The sequence below is a fragment of the Amphiura filiformis genome, chromosome 4, assembly GCF_039555335.1.
Source record: "Amphiura filiformis chromosome 4, Afil_fr2py, whole genome shotgun sequence".
In the NCBI taxonomy this organism is placed as follows: domain Eukaryota; kingdom Metazoa; phylum Echinodermata; class Ophiuroidea; order Amphilepidida; family Amphiuridae; genus Amphiura; species Amphiura filiformis.
Window position 1 is genome coordinate 38,671,795 of NC_092631.1, and position 14,072 is coordinate 38,685,866.

General features: G+C 35.6%; 1 pseudogene; it reads left to right on the forward strand.

The window, feature by feature from the left end:
* The first annotated feature begins 11,089 nt into the window (after positions 1 to 11,089).
* Positions 11,090 to 14,072, forward strand: part of LOC140150867 (corticotropin-releasing factor receptor 2-like) — a 202,526-nt pseudogene continuing 199,543 nt past the window's right edge.

Here is a 14,072-nt window from a genome sequence, read left to right on the forward strand (position 1 = left end):
ATTATATCACCCGTGTTACACGTAGACAAAATAATGATGACAGTTTACAACACAAAAGAATGTAACATCGCTTTTTAAGCGGGTTTTTGGTGTTGCGGGGACCCAAAGATGGCCGACCAAATCCTGACCAAGACTTGGCTCGTTGGATTCGTCTATACTGTGCCTCCGTGTGGGTATATGATTCTCATATACCCGGTCGGTCAATGTATCAATTTAGCACAGGTTATTTTTTTGATTGGTTGGCAATAAGAAGATAAATTTTACAGCTTAGATTTTTGCCCCGAAAACGGTGCATATTTCACCTCACGGGACTTGACATTTAGTTCCAATTCAGCCTAAGCTGCAGTTTAAACTTTAATGCACATGCTGTAATGGGTTGTTTTATTCTATCATTTCATCTGTCAAATTCTGGTGAAGCTGCGTTCAATCTCTGTTCAACTTTCTGTCTATCAAAAATACCACTCACGTGTTAAATGAATGGCGTGGATGAACATGGATTGTCAGTTAATTTAACAACTGGGATCTTGATCGATCGAGAACAAAAGCTATACAATAAGGTACAGTATTGCTCCGCTGTCGGGTTATATAAAGGGTATAAAACATTTGAATAACATTGAAAACGTACTCCAAAGTATTCTAACATAATGTTATTTTAGTGTTGACGAAATGACGAAATAGTAGACAAAAACAAAAACATCATCAACACCGACTTATATCAAGATGGGTTCAATTGAGGTTTTATTGCGCGGTCAAATAGATGCGAGGCCCTCACCAGCAGGAATCTTAAATGTATCAAGTATCACCTTAAAACCATGTTAAAACTATGTAATAGTCTTTTATTTGATCAAATCTACACCAGATGTACTACTACTTTATAATCTTCTTTTTCAGCCATGTAAACACCTTGTTTTGGGATTGAATGGTGTGAGGTTGAAAATTGTCTGATTACAACGATAGTTAGATTCAATCACCATGAACATGTTGTTATTGTCGTCGTTATTGTTAACCTAATACAAGATAGAATTTAAAATTTAATCAACTAAAATTTTGAAATAATTGATAACCTGGTTAAAATCAGAAATTTGTTCAGATAAAAGATCTCGTTAGAGTGGGTTCCGATCAGAATAGTAAGCCCGATTGTTAGCTTGCATGTCGTGTTAAAATGCCCCGACCAGCTACTAGTATCTACGGCGGCCCACTTCACCAGGTCACTTGTGCCTGGAAGAAGTTTCGTCAACGTTATGTCCTACATTTCAGCTGTTAATGCCTAGATACCGGTATGTTTGACATTAAAAGATATATATGCAAAGAATTTTTTTTTATATAATATATTTTAAACTAAGTTCAAAAGTTTAAGCCTGTTCATAACGGTAACTAGTATTTGTTATGTTTTACTGTCACTTTGTTTCATCGGATTTCCGTCCTTATGGCGTGTCAGAGTCTTCAGGCCATATTTTTCCAGTTTTTGTTATTTTGCTTAAGGGATGGGATATGGACGTTTGGACAGTGTTTTTTGTGGGACATTAGAGCACATCAGGCATATCGAATTGCATTCTGAATACGAAGAATGTCCTTCTGATATCAAATAATTTAGATTTTTTTAAATTCGCGATTAAATACGCATTTGATGGCAAATGATTAAAAAATGATATTTTTGATATTTAACAGTCCTTGAAGTAAACTTTATAAATCTAATGATATGTACTTAAAGTGTATGTAGCTGGGAAGAAAAGCCGACGATCAATTGAAAATTTTGAACCCTCGTATTGAAAATTTAGGTCTTTGGGGGAAAAAATGTATATCAATAACATGAAAGGTCAAAATTTTCATCCCAGCTACATACACTTTCAGTATATCATTAGATTTATAAAGTTTACTTCGAGGACTGTTAAATATCACAAATTTAAAAATATCAAATTTTAATAATTTGTCATAAAATTTGTATTATATCACGAATTTCAAAAATTAAAATTATTTGATATCAGAAGGACATTCCTCGTATTAAGAATGTAATTCGATAGGTCTCAGCTCCCACAAAAAATACGTGAAAACGTCGCTTCTGCAGAGTAATACATTATACATTGATCTTACGGGAAATGAGTCAAGGAAGCCACTGGTCACATTTAGATTTTCATATGTGTTATTGAGTTTTGACAAATAATAGGTCAAAACAAAAGTTTTCGTTATATCCCCTCTCAGTGAAAATCATGCACATGGGGAAAATAAACCCATTACAATGAGCCTTGGGGTCTCACGTATCGAACCCATAACCTGGGAGTGCGAGCTTTATTTTGCTCAATATCTGAGCACAAACACCGCCAACTCAAACATCACTCCGACCTGCCTCAAAGCTGGCAATCGATTGTTCACTTCTTCCAAATCCCTCTACGGATACTATTGTACTATAATTTTCTATTTAATATATTTCCGAGTTGTATCGAGTGTCTAATATCAGCGATGTGTTATCCGAATGTCTAGTGTGGTACAACGCAACCTCTAGGGGTTCGATATCATCCGTCAGTATCTAGAAGCCACGGGACATCTTCACATCAATAATATTACCTTCCCATGATGCTTTGCTGTAATGCATTGAGCTATAATTGAAGACCGAATTAAAAAAAGACTAGTTTGCGTCTGACGTCAGGGCAAAACGGTGCGTGATTGGTTGCTGACCTGGACTTAATTAACCCTTACATTCTAGGAGCAGTTTAGTCTGCGGTGACATATGTCTTGATCGTCCCAGAGACACTAGGGGAGACGCCCAGGCCTATAATCGGAGACTGAATTTATATTACTCGTTTGCGTAACCTGACAATCCCCGTGATTGGAATTTCTGAACGCAGCGATAAACCAGCATGCCTTATGGTTAATTGTGTACGTTCAAATATACAAACCGTCTCAAAAGTTAGGTCTTAGTAATTGGAAACTTTGCTAGATTAATCAAGCTTTCTTTTACAGACTAATAACCAATCAAGGGGCTGTGAGGAGTTGATCGTCACACGCAAACTAGTCTTTTTGAGGTTTGGAATGGGGCATGATGGGAAGACATGATTTGCTCCTATGAAACAGCTCCGAGGTAATTGTAATGACTGATGGTACACCATAATGTGATTAGCAACGATTGATACTCAGCGTTACAGGTGTATAACCTAATGCTTTAAAAGTCAACATGTCATACGCAGCAAAATGCACAATCTTCCATCTTTGTGCTGTATTTTCTCTATCGTGGTCGACATGATCGATAGATAAATGTAATACACGCAGGGGAGGTGACAAGCATTGGTCGAAATCAAAGTATAATATAATAAGGACATGGGATTTTATAACTCTATCAAAGCAGGTTCTATCGACATTGGACCTGTCCATTACGTAAGATTTGGTTATAAAGGGTTCCAAAACGTAACTCCCCTAAAATTACATAACATTTCTTTAAATACCTTAACATACATTTCGTTGATTTGTCTGTTCGCTGGCGTAGCAACAACATTAAAACAATGATTTAAATCTGTTACTGCAAAAATGTTGTGCCGTGTTGTGCTCTTGAGTAAGGCACTTTATCTCGATTACTCCTCTCCACCCAAGTGTATAAATGGCTACCGGCATTCTTAAATGCTGGGATGTATAGGACTCGCTGTGGAGGAGGTGTAGCGATCCCCCTATAGCAATATTACATGTATGAGTCTGGCCCAATCACCAATGAAAGAGAGATGGGCACTCCGATCACCATGATCACTGTTTATACAGGATCGTCTCCTTTACCTTTACCTTTGGTAAGATGTTTGGCAAGTTTACAACTATCAATAGCAGAACAAAGCAAATATATAAGTCTGTCTTCTTCGATCAGGGTCATTCCAACCATGCCGATTTGGATCGAACGATTATCAACTAAAACCAAAAGTAAAAACACTTTGAAACTTTAATGAAAGTGATAGCGACATTGGGTAAATATGTTACAAAGAGCCGCTGAAGAAAGCCTAATCACAATAATGTACAATCACGTGACCAAAACTAAATTCAATAAATTGAGCATGTCGAGAAGGCCCTTTGTGTCAGTGAAGTCACGTGGATCTTTGATGGGATTGCTGTAGATCATGCCATTTAAATTTCGTTGTATTCAGTTCGCGATTTAGGCTATGATTATGTTGCAAAGGTGTGAGGCGTGTACACACAACAGGTGTATTTACTTATCAAAATACACATGAAATATAGACTAAACAAACAGTTAAGATGTCAATATCCAAGATGACGTCCCGGGGGGGGGGGGGGGAACTCAAGTTTGGTTTTGGTAGGAACGTGCCGCTGAAAATTTGAAAGTGGACCCATAAATATACCAATTTTTTCAAGAAATTTGGACCCATTGATATACCAATAGTCGAAATTTTCGGCCAAATTTAACCCAAATTGTCTTAGTTTTTACAAATTTCCCAAAAAAATTTGGGACAATTTTGACAATTTTGGCTAGATTAAGGAAAAATTGGGCTATTTTCCGAAAAAAGGGCCCATTCATATACCAAACTAGGCTTTGAAAAAGGGGTCATTGATATACCAAAAGGCTGAAAATGCTACCCATATTTGCGGCACGTCCCCGTATGGTTATTTGTACTGAGCCCCCCCGATGACGTCAACATGGTCAAGTGTATAAAAATGTGACTTAAGGTGGGATTTGTCTCCAACAAAGGTTTCTACAATTAATGAAAATAATCTTCTGATACGAAAACAGCTGTTTACCGCTCGGATGTCATTACCCGCTGTATTTAATATAAAATGAAATTACACTGTCCACTTAACCGAAGTTTAATTTCTCATCTATGAGTGATACAGCAAAGGCCATTGACCACCAGAATATGTTTGAATGCTACTTAAATATTGATGTTAATGTCCGGTGAAATTGCAAGTAGCATGAAAATACAACAATAAGTCTCTTTGTCCATTTTGATACGCACAGCTTCTGACATTTATGTAAAAGATTCATCAGAAGTGGTAATCATTTATTTAATAATACTTTTGAACGGTGGTGAATGTATAGTTATAGTTATATGTATACTATAGTTTTCACCACGCTCGTTGACATTGTAACTTAGATAGGGTAACGTTGCACAGTGATGTACTTACAACATCATTTTAACGTACCTGGACATGATTTTAAAAGCCTTTTGAAACATTCGGGTAATGGCGTAGGTATTTACGTCTTAAAAACGTACGAAGTTAACTTTCTGTAATGCATACGTTGTTACAACGTTTCAATCTTAATAGAGACGTTTGAATAATACGTTCACAACTTGACGTCGAAATAACGTCATAATGAAGTAATATCAACGTCCGAAAATCGACGTCCGATATAACGTTATCACAATATGAATACGAGTTCACAAATTTACGTACTTACAATGTTTATACGACGTTGTAATAACGTACAATTGTTTTCTGGGATAGTAGTTGTACTACGACTAACGTCGCAACTTTTGTTACACGTAACCGACGAAGTATACGTGAGAAGAAACTGCAAAAAGTTCAGGTGAAGATAAGATGATATCGGAAAAGTAATCATATGTTTAAATTTTTAATAAAAAATCAAATTTCACTTGAAACTTGCTTATTTAAAATCGCAGCGGACAGAGAATACGTCCAACAAGTTTTAAAATAATTTGCAAGCACAAAGGTAGGACTCTGATTGGTTATTCCAATCATGCCTCGAAAAACTCTCATTGGCTTAAATAAACTCGCCATCGTATGACTTGCCATGCATTCAGGGCAATTAGTGCGCTAGTGTTGAAAACTGGAAAGGATTATGAATGTACTTTAAACGTCATATTAGATTGTAATATCTGTACAAAAATAAGTTCATCAATTACCTGAAGCGCTTTTGTAAATCAGCCACAAAATCTTGTAGTCGCAAAAGTATAAGCGATAAAAGTCTGAAGTTAATGATTCAATATAATGAGATACTAGCCCATAAGTGACCTATTCTTTTGAAGCTCGAGGCAGCGAGATGCTACTAAACTCTTCACAAATCAAACTGTATTTGTAAATTCTCTAATCTGCTAATTACGCTGACAATATAGGATCTTGTAAAACGTCAAATGTAAAGTTTGAAAGCTGTACACATGCTCCCTTGATACAAATAAGTACTCCGTAAAATACCGCGAGTTAAAGGACACGAAGAAAGTGTTATCTTTACGTATTCAATGTGGCAATACAATAGCGTGACTTTGCCGCCATTTCAATGCAATGGTCATCCTCTTCATCGCAAACTGCCAATGGGATCTTAGTTTCCTTTTTCCTTCTTGTTGTTGATATAAACAAGCTTCTTGATATATTGGACGGATTGACTGACGCAATGCATTAAGGCGTTTTTACTGGATATTAAAATCCCATTCAACATTTCCTGACAGACATATACTCTATTCTGCATCACAGGATTTGTTATTATTTCTTCTGGTGTCAAGTATAATAGACCTGAGTAACCAAGGGCTCCGATTTTAGATAACACTTGTTTTGCTAAATTCGTAATGTGTTTGTTGAGATAGTAGTGAGGAGGCATTGCACCTAAATCTGAACGCGGAATGAATGTGGAAAACTTGTTGCGGGCTCGGGATAATAGACAATTTTGATCGAGCGATTGACGTTGCGAAGTTTCTCATTGTGCATGTTGTGTGGAGTTCCATGCAATAATAGATCGATCATACATACTATGTTGTAATTTAGACCTTGATTTATCTAATATTTCCCCTAATTCGTTTGTTTTAAATGCCCTTTCTGTCAATGTTAGACAATAATTTCTTTATATGCTTGTTCCACAATCATTCGTTCATAGCACACTGCTCCTATGGATCACGTGTAGGTTCTATAGTCACAGAACAAACTCTCTCACTTTTGTCAATTTGCTTGTCAAATAACATATGATAAATCAAATGTGAGATGCCACATTTTGGTAATCACTCAACCGATGATCCAAGCAAGTGCCATCCTTACTTTTTAATGTGACTCTGCTCACTACCGATACCCCTACAGATATATTGAACGCAAGTCATTCACTCGCGAGACCCACAAAACCATCTCTCGCGATTGGCAAATCAAGAAAATTATCAATTCCACCCGATGTATAGACTCGGTTAATTCGACACGATTTGAAGTGATCTCCACTCTGCGTTTTTTGCATGTCATATTTTCCCTTTAGTTGCCTAACTGCGCAGATGCATTTTTCACTTGGTTATAATGCTGTTGGAATGAGTTTTTCATCAGGCATCCAGTTTGAGTCCCCGGATTGTGGTGACTAGTTGATTTCTAACTATGCTTAAGGATAGGACGTCGCTAGTGACTATATGTTGGTGTTGTTGAGATTATATTGTGTTATTGTTGTTGTCGTTTCATGAACATTTCTATTTGATTAGCCTTGGGAATTCCTATAAATGACGTCGCTATGATTGGACAGGTGAAAATTGGAATCATGTTCGAAAAGTATGGGGTAAGTTGTCTTCAGCACAATGTAGTTATCATTTAATCATTTTACTTTTATAGGTCTCGTCACAAACTTCTGTTAGCATGGCTAGTATTATGATTGGATCATGTTGCGATCTTGTAGACATTGTGCATATAATTTTGATATTGGCTGTGCATCGCCGGCAATATTATCCATTACACACGCACAACACTATACACTTTTTTCAAGTTGCACTTTAAATTCTGATTTATTTATTCCCTACGGAACTTATCCTGTTTTGATTACTCGTGGGTTTTTGCAAGGATAACATCTTCATACAGCGCGATATTTTTTGTTAATTTTGTTTATAATGGCATGTTCCATGCACGGCCTAATAATACATTATTTTGATACAGACGGTTTGAAAATATTTTAAGCACGTCGCTCACTGCTACTACTGTTTTAATACCATGCAAATGGACACTGTTTAATATCAGATCACTTGCAATTGAATACGTTTAAACGGTATTTGCTCCCCAATACTGTATAAACAATATTACAGGTTGACATACCGGGCGGCTTAATTCCGATTTCAACATATTGTGGGTGAAAATGTAAATGATGGGTAAAATAGATGCACGATTATTAATTTAAACTCCTGGATCTGGCTTTTATATTTGTACTTTGTATATGAGTAATTTGAAACATGTTTTGTTATATGCAAGACGGTGTTTATTAAATAAGTCACCAACAAGTAGGACCACTTTGCAGTAAAGATCACTGTCTACTAAGTCCACTAACCGAGGCGTAGCCGAGGTCTTTACTATAGTGTCAGAGGGCATATGGCATGGTTTTTCATTTTTTCTTTTAATGGAAAATAGGTTGGCTTTGGAGCTAGTATTGGTAATCTCTTAGGTGAAGATAAAGGAACTATGCAAACATGGTTTATCACTCGTCATGATGTAGGGGCTTTCTCTGCTCTGGTCATTACTTCAGTAACTGCTTTACCAAGCGCTCGATGATCATAAATGTTGTTGACTTAAATTAAGGTTTAATGGAAAATGATATGTATGTATAAGAACGGCAGGATATTACATGTACAAGAGGAGTCTTATTCGTGACAATTACGAATAGCAATGAGAAGAATCTAGTAGGCGTGTTGCCTTTCTTTCTATGTATAAGATGCCAATGGATAAAATTCTACACATTCTTAGAAGTAAACAGGTGTTATCAAGATAGATAAATTATTGTCTTTGTTTTAGAATGAGACACTTAATGTATTGAATATATTGCCAGTTTATCACCTGCTCAATGACCCCACTACGTTTTAAGTGATGTTATAGACCATGTGGGGTAATTCAAGACCGCTTGGGTAATACCTAAGATACAGGGTGTCCCAGTATGTTTATTACAATCTATTTGATACTTTTCGTCGTATTTTGAAGTTTGAAATGAAGATTTATTAGACCATCAACATTTTTAAGATGTGTATCTTTTTCTTAACTTAATTTAAGATACCCATATGCTACTATTTAAACAAAATGAATACTGTCACTGATAACATGTCGACTAACCCCCCTTAAATATTGACCATTATTCAAAAACGGGCGATTGTATTACAAATCTGTAAAATGCGTTGGAAGCAGAATTTATTTTTGCGCATTTTGACACCGCATTTGTAGCAATTATCTAAATATTGACGCCGCAGCGTACATTTAAATCAATGTAACCCAAGATTTAAAAGATGCAGTAAATTCTAATGATTTGTATTCAGTATAATGGATGAAAATCTGTATAATGTTATCAGAGTGTTTTTGTATTGTTGTAAGTGCAACTTTCAAATCTGTACTGTATTAACTTGACCGGTATTTTATTAATTTCTGGGCTATCGTGTCAAATGAGGTGTCAAAATGCGCAGAAATAAATTATCTTTCCCACGCATTTTACAGATACAGTAATACAATAGCCCGTTGTTGAATAATGGCCATTATTTAAGGAGGGTTAGTTGCTTTTTTTGAGATGTTTATATGGACTTGTCCAAGTAAAACGTGGTATTCTGGCGTATATCATCATTATTATTTATTAATTAATGGATCATGATAAGGTGGTACTACACCACTTGCCAATTTTGTGCCTATTTTTGCATTTTTCTCAAAAATTATAGCGCATTGGTGACAAGTAAGATATGTATATTATAAGGACTACAACTACTGCACTGGAAATTTTATTTCAACACAGACAACAGTTGTGGAGTTACAGTCAAAAATGAGGGAAACCCAATATTTGATCAATAAATGTTACCAGTGTCTTATTAGTTTTTGAGAAAAATGCAAAAATAGTCACAAATTTATCAAGGGGTGTAGTACCACCTTAATATATTTAAGGGTTAAGGTTAGAGCAAGGGTTAGCTGTCAGACAGGCGTTTTACTTCTCCTTTCAGACAGACAGTCTACGTTCATTACAAGGGCAAGGACACTTCTCCTGAGTGTTAATAAAAACAAAAAATATACTCCGATAATAATCTAATGTGCTTGCTTAAACGAACTTGACTTTATAGATGTTACCCTTCACTATTCATAAATCAAATATTGAAAGCTATATACACACCGTCCCTTGATACAAACTCCCGCGTAAAATACCGCGGGTTAAAAGGCACGAAGAAAGTGTTATCTTTACGTATTCAATGTGGCAACACAATAGCGTGACTTTGCCGCCATTTCAATTCAGTGGTCATCCTCTTCATCACAAACTGCCAATGGGATCTTAGTTTCCTTTTCCTTCCTGTTGTTGATATAAACAAGCTTCTTGATATATTGGACTGATTGACTGACGCGATGCATTAAGGCGTTTATACTGGATACGAAAATCTCATTCAGCGTTTCCTGTCAGACAGACGTTTTACTTTCATCGCAAGATTTGTTGTTATTTTCTCTCAAAAGTTCAGGGTTCGTTTATCTCATTTTGAATAGCTCTAGTTTTATTAAATTCACGATGAGTTTGTTGAGAAAGTAGCGAAGATGTAACTCTAAATCTGTGGGGCGTTCGACCCTTGAACATTGGTTGAAAGTTTATCATTGTAGCATGATTGTAGGGAGGTGCAATAAAAGATCACATATGATGCTTCTAATTTAGACCTCGATTTATCTAATATTGTGTTTGTTTTAATCTGTCCTGTCATAGTTATAGATAATGGTTTTTTGACATTATATCAATCATTCATTCCTAGTAAGCTTTATCACATGTAGATTCTATCGTCACAGAGCAAACTCTCGCACTTTTGTCAATTTGCTTTTCAAATAATAAATGATAAATCAAATATAATATGTCATATTTTGATAATCACCCAACCGATGATCCATGCCAGTGTCATCCCTATTTTTAACGTGACTTTGTTCACTACCCCTACAGATATATTGAATGCAAATCGTTCACTCGCGAGACCCATAACATCGTCTCTCGCGATTCAAATCAAGAAAATTATCAATTCCACCCGATGTATAGACTCGGTTAATTCGACACGATTTGAAGTGATCTCCACTCTGCGTTTTTTGCATGTCATATTTTCCCTTTAGTTGCCTGACTGCGCAGATGCATTTTTCACTTGGTTATAATGCTGTTGGAATGAGTTTTTCATCAGGCATCCAGTTTGAGTCCCCGGATTGTGGTGACTAGTTGATTTCTAACTATGCTTAAGGATAGGACGTCGCTAGTGACTATATGTTGTTGTTGTTGTTGTTGGTGAGATTCCGTTATTGTTGTTCCGTAAACATTTCTACTTGATCATGTTGATTAGCCTTGGGAATTCACTAATAACACTATGATTGGACAGGTGAAAGTAGGAATCATGTTCGCAAAGTATGCGGTAAGTTAATTGTCTAAAACACAATAGCGTTTTATACCAAATAGTTGCTTTTACACGTCTGGTCACAAACTTATGTTAATATTTTGATAGGATCAGGTTCCAATCTTGTGAGCATTGTGCATGTTTGATATTGATATCGTCTGCTACAAGATTTTTATACAATAAAATGCATTTTTGTTAAGTTGAACTGTTTCAATTTATTTTCGACTGGTGTTATCATTTTATTATTATTATTATTATTATTATTATTATTATTATTATTATTATTATTATTATTATTATTATTATTATTATTGTTGTTGTTGTTATTACTATCCATCCTTGCAACTTAATACGTGTAAATGCTTCTCTAGCCTATGTAAACAATTGAAAGTTGACATAGCGGACCGCTTTATTTCGATTATAAAGTATTGTGGATGAAATGCAAATATGGGTGAAACAAATGTACGGTAATTAATAGGAAATTTTAATTTTGTACCTTTTTATTTATACTTTTTACTTACTGTTATATGATGGATTAATAACATATGTTTGCTTTGTTTGTCATCTACATGATAACGAAAAAATAATTAAATCGAAATAATACTTGAGATTCATTTTAGATAGAGTCACAAAACTTTAAAATTAAGTACATATAGTTGTTTCTTTCATGATTTTAGTGTTGATGTGTTTTGAGCGGAAATATTTGTTTTTTATTTCAATTTAATTGTTTTGTAGCAGACGACATCCCGTGTTATGCATTTGCCATCAATGGGTCTCTCTGTTGTGTTAATGTTTTCTCAGTACAATGTGTCTCCCCTAGGAGCTTTATCGATGCATGTTTTTGTACGAGGTTGTAGCTTTCATTATTCATGTCATTAATGATACGTAACTGTTTTGCAATCAACATTAAAAGCTATAATACTTGCGAAATAGTCAAATATAGCTGACGCGTGTTAGTATTTGATTTATTTAATATTGCAAAATATGACAAACTTGACAATCATTTCAATTTCAATTGTGCTTGGCCAAAAGAAGTGAATATATACTATAACGTTCCATCTTTTTCATCGGATGATTTCCTCCGCTATGTTCATCTGATCATATCAAGGCGTGACTCCTTCCTTCCTTCAAGATGCCGGTTATTCCTTCATGTAATTTTACACGAAATTAGGGTTAGGGGTAAGGTTAGGGTTGGTTTAGGGTTAGGATTAGGGTTAGGATTAGGGTTAGGGTTAGGATTAGCTTACACGAAATAATTACATGAAGGATCGACCAAGATGTGCAGATCACTTTCCGGTGTGATTAGTGTCATTTCCAGTCTCGATCCCCTTCTGCTGATTTTCATCGCTTCACCTGCTGTTCACTGCTATGCCGAAAATGATTAAGGGTGTACGAGGTAAATCGATTTTCATTATCTGAATCAATATATTATTGAAAAATAACACTTTGATATTTTGCAAAATTCATGCTACAAATCATATACTTTGAATACTTGCTTAATTTATTGTTGTTAATGAGTTATGTACGTTTTACAAAAGTGTTGTTGTTTCAGCCCTCTTTACAACATAACTCAAGAACCACAGGACCTACAAAAGTATATCTGTGATATTGGAATTCTTCTACACGCTCGCTATGAATTGAGCAATGCAATTTTTACTAAAGCTCACTACCATTCGCAAGATGCTGAGAACTACTTTTTTTCTGCTGTTTCGACCAACAATACATCGTATACCCTTAAGTCCTTCAATTAGGATGGACAAAATGTTTTAGTGAGTTAGCATTCTCTTGATTCAGACTAACAAATTGAAATTTCACTCTTACTTTCATGGGCATTCATGGGATTTGCTCAATAAACCGGACGAATCTCCATTCACCGACTTAATGATTGTTACTTTGATTTGAACGCGTGTGTTAAATGATCGTTCTAAACTGATGTTGCGACCATCGTAAATACCTGTTTTGGTTCAATTTACTGGCTACCTGTAGCGCTGATTTCAACATACACGTTTGAGTGCACCAATTAAGTAAAATTTGTATCATGTATTCCAAGGAAGATGTCACAATAATATTGCCAGATTACGTAACAAAATGAAGCTGTTATGCCCTATGCAAATGAACGCGTTCCATGTGTTCTGGCTAATTTACAGTGTAGCTATCTAAACTTTTAACCATTCGTAACTCAGGTAACCGTTCGTAAATTACGTAAATTTCACTCAACTGTACGAAGCTTAGTAAGTCTCGAAATCGTTCGTAACTTACGACTTTCTAGTATTGGTTATTCGGAACCTTACGAACGGTTACTTGAGTTACGAAGTGTTAAAAAGTTAGCGAAATGGACCCCAGGGCACTTGGACCTGGCCGAAGCTTCGTCAGCGTTATCTTCCAGATTTCAGCTGCTAATGCCTAGATATGCTTGCCATAATAAAATCAATTCGATTTTTACAAGTAAACAACCTGATAGATACTACATTGCTATTTTTGAAGCATAGTCATGAATCAACCTGCTGCAAAGTAACAGGCAGTACCTGCCAGAAACTATCAAAGCAGATACGACATTTTAACACTCTCCACGCGGGTGTCGAATGCAGACGACAAGTTTAATTTTTTTTAATTCAAAAATTATAAATTGTACATTTGTATGACCATCTTTGGAATCGGTGTGAAAAATCGTTTAAAATGAGTACAAACAAGCTTAATATTGGTTCAGTGGTTCTTGAGATAGCTCTTGATATTTTGTAAAATATCTCAAAACATTGGCTAGCAAGTAGAGCATGAAATTGGAGGCTACATTATGCAAACAGCATTTGG